General features: G+C 47.3%; 1 long non-coding RNA gene across 1 annotated transcript; it reads left to right on the forward strand.

Annotated features, from left to right (window-relative positions):
- Positions 1-1,088: 1,088 nt before the first annotated feature.
- Positions 1,089-1,918, forward strand: LOC144165744 (uncharacterized). The gene is made up of 3 exons (XR_013321496.1): positions 1,089-1,316; positions 1,415-1,493; positions 1,602-1,918. It is a non-coding gene; the product is annotated as an uncharacterized LOC144165744 (long non-coding RNA).
- Positions 1,919-8,707: the final 6,789 nt, after the last annotated feature.

Below are 8,707 nucleotides of genomic sequence, written 5' to 3' on the forward strand. Positions count from 1 at the left end.
GCGTAATGGGAGCTAAGCTTTAACCGAGAGCTTATCAGCTGCCTGCAGCGGATGTTGCATTGCGTCCTATTGTCAACATTTCGAGATATCCGTGATCCCCGAAAAGACGTTTCGAGAGAAAGGGTGGAAAATGTCGCCTATGGCAGGTATATGCACGGCAAAAAAAGGTTTCGACTTAACCGATATTTCGAGATATCCGAGTTCGAGTTATGGAGAAATCACTGTATCTGATGACTGAAGGTGATAAAACTTCGTATGCATGTGCACACGTCTTGTTTTTTTATTCGGCATTTACATTTAACAGATTCCCAGCTGACTGGACGTAACTGAGGGGGCCGCGAAGACGATGCGAAAGGTCAGGAGGCACCGGTTCGAGCTGCTTTGTTTACATACACGTACAGGGGACAACATCTTGGGAAACTTGCAAATACAGACGGTTCCAAAGAGCCATAGAAAAAAGCGGAGCGCCGCCACACACCACACACATTTTCACGCGCTGACTTTTCCATCAGTTAACAACGGCGGGGGTATTCACAAAGAACGGTTGTTTGCTAGCTGAAGTCCCGCATGATATTTCCAAGCTGGAAAATGATGCCTTGCCGGCAGTGTTCCCGAATCCCCCGAGTATGTGTCGAAATCGGTTCGACACATACTCGGGGGCTAGCATAGCGACACGATTCCGCGGTTTTTACAGGGCTCGATCCTTCATAATGCGCAAAAACGTACTCCTGTCACTTCACGCTCCGGTTAAAACACTTCGTACTGGTAAGAACCAACTTATTTGGCTAATCTGGTTTGTCGACAGAAACGGATAGGGTTCGAAAAGGGGCAGTTAAAATGGGCTGAACCCGCCCAGAAATAGGGCAGAACTACGAAGGCAGCAGCGGCACGGCAGAGCGCCGCCCGCCGCTGCCGACCGCGCCGGCCGGCCACCGCGCTCCGATTGACTGCAGCGCCGCCGCTGCATGCATCACGGAGGAGCCCCCTTCGCGGCCGGCGGACGGCAGACTAGCACAATTTCTAGGGACCCTAGTAGCACAATTGTTTTGAAATAAAACCACGATCCAATCCATAGACGTACAGTGGATAAGTGGCATATTCAACGTGGTGCTGGCGGTGTAGGTAGTGTAGGCGTGTTGGTCGGTTGCACACGCAGTCTTCTCTGACTGTGCATTGCATTGGAAATGTAAAGTGGTCTGCAAGAGTGTGAGATGTGGCGACGATGATGTCGCACACCCATAGCAGTGTGTTTCAAGATGCATCTTTACGCTGAACGCCGCTAAGCCTCGCACCGAAGGAAGAGTGCCTCTGTTTATGTGAGTAACATAGCTGGTTCAGTTTTCCTTGCCATTTTCACTCCTCATAGCGTGAGCGGTATTATTAAGAAATAATTTGTCTGCCTAATGTATTTCAGGGCTGTTCATGTTACGATTGACGGGTTCACGACATCGCCACGCAACGGAGTTCGGCATGCATGGGACGTTGTTGAAGAGGTGAGCTCACGCCACTCAACATTTCAGTGACTTGTTGTTTTAATGCGCGAAACTGCGGTTTATTATAAACTTAACCCATTGTTCGCTTTTGCCACTCACTTTGTGAAGGTCCAGCCAGCCTGCGGCGAGCGGAGCACGGCATGGACAATGGCCTGTTGAAAATTGCTTAAAGGACGAACTGTGTGCATGCTGCAGTATGTGTATACAAACAGAGCAATAAAGATATTCATCCATTCCAAGAGTTCTATTTGTGATACAGGTAACCAACGCACTGCAGCGGCAGCTCAGATGGAGTGGCTGCAGCAATGGGTTTGAACCAACTAAAAGTGCAACAAGTTGGCGGCCAATGGGAAGACCTATTGGCGTTCCAATGGGTCGGCCAATAGGTCATCCAATTGAACGGCCAATAGGTCGCCCAATTGGCCGGCCAATAGGTCGTCCAAATGGCCGGCCAATGGGATCGCCAATGGGTGCCTAAAACATCATTGGCCGACCAAATGGCCGACCCATTGGAATTCCAATTGGTCGGCCAATGGTTTTTTCGGCTGGGAAAGTAGAAACACAATGATCGCAAGACTAATACGAGACACTTCTGCCAAAATCAAAACGCAATGAATGAAATGAAAGCGCAAAACCATATCGATCGACCTAATTACGAAACCTCTCGATCCATTTCGCTGAACTTACCCGACCGCTAGCTGTTCGATAATTATCATGAACGTTCTTCAATGGCTGCCCGCTCTTCCGAAGAGCGAACCCCGCGTGGTTTACACATGCCGCGTTTCGAGGTGTACTGCCCGACGAGAGCGAGCTCAATCGCACCTGCGATGCGGCGTGATGCGAGCGACACTGAGTGGCCACCATTTTGGCGTGATATAGCGTGACACTTAATCGTGCGAGCGACGCACGCACCAGGTATGAACGGCGAGAGAAGGCTGGACCCGGAGGCCACGTGGATATACTTGTGACCATCGGGCATATACTATCGCAATAAATAAAAAAAAACTGTGATAAAGTGCTCAAGTCCCTGAGGACACAGGATCGTCGTGGTGTCGAAAACGTAGACAAAAGAAATAGTGAAAGTAAAATTTTAAAATCTGCAGAAACTCACAGATTTGCCTACTAATACGTAGCATTTTCACACTGCTTGTCTTCATTGCGGGATCTTTACAGCCAGATTTGGGTAGCCATATAAGTTTGGTTTTTTTTTTAATTTTTTTTTCTGTTTCAGCTGTTTCTGTTTCTGTTTAATTTTTTTCTGTTTTAGAAAGGAACATTGGCCCTCTGGTCGATGCCTGGTATTCCAGTATAGTGATGTTAAGCTGTGGAAGAAGCCAGGGAGGACTAGGATCAGGCCACCGTGTGAATCCAGGAAGGAGTGCCTGATAGTCTTGCAGCATGGCAGAGATCCTCGAACCAGTTCGCTAAGTATTGCATCGACTAGTGGGTGGTAAGCATGTTGTGTGAACATTCTGAACAGGTGCCGAGAGGCACGGGAAACTCTCGTGCCTCTGCCAGCAAGGGGGCTTGACCAAGCACACTCGAACACTTCTCGCTAATAGTAGGGCCCGGGAGTTCCTTCTGTCCAAAAGGTGATAAAACTGATAACTGGCAATGAGTATCCGATGGCGGATCTCACAAGAGCCCCGTTGAGTCTCAGTAGAACATCCGTTGGGGTTCCCCAACGGGCTCCCACCAGGTGTCGCAGAACGCGGACGATGTTGTTCACCTTGGTCTCCAGAACGTGAAGATTGTGTGACCAGGAGAGCCTCCGATCTACTATTATGCCGAGTAAACGATGGTTTGTCGCAAGCGCCAGGGGTCTTCCCTCCTGGATTGTATAAAATCCCTCCAATTGTTTGACAGTAAAAGGAAGTACTGCTGATTTTCCGACCGACAAATTCATTCCTCGTTCTGTCAGAAACATCGAAACTTCCTCAATTACGTTTTGCAATTTGGCTTGAATGACTTCCAATGATGGTCCGGATGTCCAAAGGCATATGTCGTCAGCGTAAATGTAATAGTGAATGCCATGTGGGAGGCGTACCATTACTGCATTGAAATGAGTTCGAAGCTGCTTAGAACGCTGTCTTGAGAAACCCCTTAGGTTTCATATTCCGATGTTTTTACATTCTCTGTCGTGACAAAAATTCGCCTGCCCTCAAAAAAGTCGCATATAAAGCGGAGCGTCTTCCCACGTAGTCCTAATAGCGTCAATGTTTCTAAAACGTACGTGGCTAGCCGTATCATAGTCCCGCATTACGTCTAGGAATATGGCTACCGTAATGTAGCCTTTGGATTTTTCGTGTCCAACAAATGTTATCAAATCTATAATGCTGCCCATGGAAGCCCCATTTTTTCTTGGAAGCACATGTTGACTTTCGAACCAACACATAAATCGTTAAATGATCATTGTCTCCATGACTTTGAATATACAATTTGTAAAGCTGACAGGCCTGAATGAGCCTAATGCCAAGGGGCTTTTCCCGGGTTTCAGTGGAGCCATCACTTTTGCAAGTTACCATGATATTGACACCCACCCGCTTCTCCAAATTCTGTTGTATATTTCCCACAATAGGGTCGTATTGATTGTACTGAGATTGCAAAATGCCGAATATGATAATCCGTCAGGTCCTGGTGCAGTTCGGTGATGAATGCTTGCCAAAGCAGCGGACAACTCACCCAATGTTATATCTGCATCCAAGTCAGGGGAGCCAACTCATTGCTTCTTGTATAAGCGTACATGCGGAGACCAGCGATTCTTTCTACAGATTTGTGTTGGCAGCTGGACTAGCCCGTGTTATTGCAACTCTTCCGCAATGGAGATTTCCGCCACGTTATGATATGTTGTTAAAGAGCGAAGGACGCAATTGGGCAACTGGGCAACGAAAAGCGCGCCCAACATTCCAGACTTTCGACACTGAGGTGGACGGCGACAGCGACTGACAAAATTTATTCCACCTTTTAAAAGGCACCTTTAGAAATTTGCTTTTGCACTTTCGCGAAAATACGCTTTCGTTATAATGCTCAATCAGTCCAGATCTACGATATTTACGTTGAGCTCGTCTCCTAATGACCCGCAGACGATCGTATTCTCTGTCGATGCCCCTGTACCCAGGTGGAACGGGCACATGTCGAGTCGCCTGGTATAGGTGCTGCTTGATGAAAGATGTGAACTCGTCCACATCGCGAGGCTTCTCGAGGTAGTCGGTGGTTAAATGTCTCAAGGCAGCCCAATTTACTATTCGTTCGCTGTGCCGGGGTAGCGTAGATACGAGAGCCTGATGGTGGATGTAAATAGGGTAGTGGTGATTTTCCTGGTATCCACGTCTATAGTCCAGTCTGCGCCCCAAACCAGGTCCGACGAACGAAATGAAATGTCCAATACATTGGAATAAGAGTGCCCACGGAGAAACGTCCAGGAGCCGTCATTAAGCACAGCATAATCGACGAGGTCTAAGAGTCTCGCTGTCTGTCGTCCTCGGTTGTCAGTGGTGGTGCTGTTCCATAACTCATGTGGAACATTGAAATCTCCGCAACAAATAATGAAGCTTCCGTCTGGTCGGCACATATCGGTAAGGTCAGTCCAAGCTATTGCAGTATGCGGTTTAATATACACCATCACTGTTGTAAAAGTTGTGTTTTCCAATATAACTTTGCACCGCACAAATTGTGGAGCTTGGGTAGACGTTGATGCAACTACCCAGACAACACACAAGGTCCTCAGGACGTCCTCAAAAGGTCCAAACGTCCTCACTGATTTTGCTATGTCCTTAGGAGATCCTCAGTACGTCAGTGCGCTTGGTGTCCTATAAACGTTTATTTGAGGACTTTCTCAGGATGTGCTAATTTTGGTCACTAGAAGACAATGGGAACGCTCGCTAATATAGTTTTCACGCGCAGGTATTTCACACAGATAGTGATTAGCGTTCTCGTCCACATTGTTTGTTTGTAATACAGGTAAAAAAAATAGCGCTTCTAAGTCTGGCTGGGTACCTTTTCAACATTCAGAAGAATACAAACATCTTCTGCAAATTTTAAAATTAGAAATGATGCAAAAGAGAAAATGTTGAGTACGTGCATGCGTTCTGTGTGAAACAATTTTTCAGCACTTCTATTTTCTTGCTGGCCACAATGCGCAAGTACTTATTCTAGTAAAGCCAAGTGGAAAGTTGAAGACGAGCCAGTCGGCTTGAGAAAGATGGCCGCCACCTACGGAGGTAAGTACCTGTCGTGGGTGCAAATAACAAACGTGAGCTCTCTGTATAATTTTACTGGATTCCAAATGTCAGAAAGCAGCGAGCGGCAGCTCAGGCGGGAACGGAAGCGCCACGTCGATGCATTTTCCGCGTTAGTTGGCAGCGCGCAAATCGACTTTGTGCCCAAGCCGTCGACATCGCAACAACGTGGGCTTTGTTTAGAAGCAACTTAATTAGATGCTAGCACACGCTCGAGTTGTAGGCGTAATCCCAGTCCGAGCAACCACCAGCAGCAAAGTTCGTGACATACTGCTGTGTCTGTAATAAAACGCCGCCACATCGAGAGTCGCGTTGCGTGGCCCCTGTCCAGCGGAGATCACGAGTTGTCAGACCACAGTTTTGTTAACGAAGACGATGGAGACACCACGTTGGCGTTTCGGCACAAACTGCAGGAGAGGGCGGTAAACTCTAAATCGACCCTTGCCGCAGTTACATCACTGCTTGGTGTGTTGCGCAGCCACACGTGTTTTTCATCACGGCCATCGTCTGGAAGAGCCCTGCTGCACACACCAAGGTCCAATGGTACTTCGCAACGTTCAGGGGGAAAGTACACTCGAAAGCTTTATACCGGGTGTTGCAACGATAACTGGAACACTTTAAAAATTTTTCTAGAGCGAACCGCCACTCGGTTCGCTCTCGAACTTCACACGAAGGTCGCATTTTGTGGTCTATTTTGTTTGACACCGTGAACGACGACGGTACTTACCTGTTTATCCTGAAAATAAATAAAAACGATTTTCACCTGTAAAAAAATGGCGCTAATTTGGACGTGCGAGCCCGAAAACAGGGTTTTCGGATCGTCTGCTAGTTCATTCCTAGTTGCATTTTCTGATCGTCTGCTGCTCCATTTGGCTCCTTCCTACCTTGAATCCCAAACGTGCGTTTCGCTCTGCATGCCCCCGGTTGTTCCGTCGTTCCAACATCAACTTGCGCTGGCTCGCACGTCCAAATCAGCCGCCAGTTGCCGTAGGCTAAAATAGTTTTTATTTATTTTCAGAATACAAAGGTAAGTACTGTCGTTGTTCCCGGTATAAAACAAAATAGACCACAAAATGCGACCTTCGTGGCAAGTTTCAGTGCGAACGGAGCGGTGGTTACCTCAGGAAAAATTTTTAAAGTGTTCCAATTATCGTCGCACCACCCTGTACAGTAAACACGGGAGCGTGTGTCGCTCAGTACATGCAGAGAGGTCTAGTGATGGGATGGCGAACTGTCGCAGCTCGTACATTTGGCGGATCCACCCCCTGGCAACGGTTGATTGTGCTGCTGCAGTAGCTACGTTAGATACCTGGGCACGATTCCAGAGAATACATGTTCCGATGAAGGGCTTTTTATCAAGCGCGAAACGGCGCGAATGGGTTAAAACGTTTTCTTTTCGCTTCCTAATTGGGTGATAAAAAAATTTCATCCTCCGTGACTAACTCATGCAGCAGGCAGGCATGCGATAAGGCGTTTCAGGAAGTGCATCCGCCAATCGCGCAAACTGTGAGATCACGCCATCCTCTCACCAGAGCGCTCTGCATGTATTGAGCGGCATTCGCTTCCGTGTTTACTGTAATAAAGCTTTCAACTGTACCAGCACTTCAGTGTAAAAGCAGGACTGTGCAAAATACTTCAGGATTGTCCAGAGCTCCCTGCAGAACTCAGCCTTTCCTTCAATATAGACAGCCTAGAAATATGTAAAAGCACGAGAACTACCTTTTGGGTCACTCTTGGCCATGTGAACAATGTTGAGAAGGAGCTATTTGATGTGAGTGCTTCTTCGGCCGTAGCAAGCCCAGTGACGCGAATGATTCGCTGTCAGGTTTTGTTGATGAAATGAAAGTGTTGTTTGGTGATGGCATAACTGTTAGATCACAAACCCCTTTTTATGATGCTGCATGCATTAGTATGTGATGCTCCTGCTAAAGCATTTGTTTTGTGCACAAAAGGCCATCCAGACTTCTTCTGCTGCTCAAAGTGCATTGTGAAAGGCAAACATGAGAACAGGGTGTGTTACCCAGATATCAGACAGGAGTTACGCACAGATCAGAGCTTTCGTGACAAGGCACAGGAAGAACAGCACGCAGGTATACCTATAGACCTTATTGAGAACGTTCCCCTTGATTACATGCAACGTTTGTCTTGGTGTTATGCGCAAACTACTTGCTCTGTGGTTTCGGGAGCCACGACAAAACCTGTGGACACTTGTAACCAATGAGGTTTCAGAAGGAAACTTTGAATTAGCCGAATTTGTTCCGTGAGACTTCAATAGGAGGCTACGAAGTCTTCCAGAACTGGATCACTCGAAAGCTGCTGAACTACGCTTTGTTTGCTGTACGAAGGGCCTGTAGTCCTTACCACAGCATTACCTGAAAACTTGTACCAGAACTTTCTCACTTTCCATGTGGTTATCCTAATCCTTACGACATCTTGTACGCCGGCATGCGATGTGCTGTATGCAAATAGACTTTTGAGGTATTTTGTTAAGGGCTTTGCTGCTGCCTATGGTGAGCACAATGTCACGCACAGTGTGCGTGGATTGTGCAATTTGGCATCTGATGTTGAGCATTTGGGCCCCTTGGACGCATGGAGTGCGTTTCCATTTGAGAACCATGTCGACACTAAAGAGGGTGGTGCTTAAGCCCCAGTATCCCCTAGTGCAACTGTGCTGTAGGTTGGCGGAAAAGGATATAAATCTGAAAAACCTCAAAAGCCTACAAGGTGCCCTTGTTTGTTCATTGCACGATTCTGGACCACTTGTTGCTCCCTATCAGGACCGACAGTTTAAGAAAGTGATGGGTCCCGGAATTGTGGTTCTTGGAGTTGTTGCAAGGAACAGCTGCTGCCTGCTCAGTGATGGGTTTTCATGCTACCGGTTTTCAATGGGTTTTCATGCTACCTGAAGCTTCTAAAATGTTATTATAATACACTTCACGGTCAGTATCGACTTTTTGCTTAACAGGTTCAGGAATA

This window comes from Haemaphysalis longicornis, unplaced genomic scaffold (assembly GCF_048455015.1).
Source record: "Haemaphysalis longicornis isolate Haplotype H1 unplaced genomic scaffold, Haemaphysalis longicornis Haplotype H1 scaffold_15, whole genome shotgun sequence".
NCBI classification, from domain to species: Eukaryota; Metazoa; Arthropoda; class Arachnida; order Ixodida; family Ixodidae; genus Haemaphysalis; species Haemaphysalis longicornis.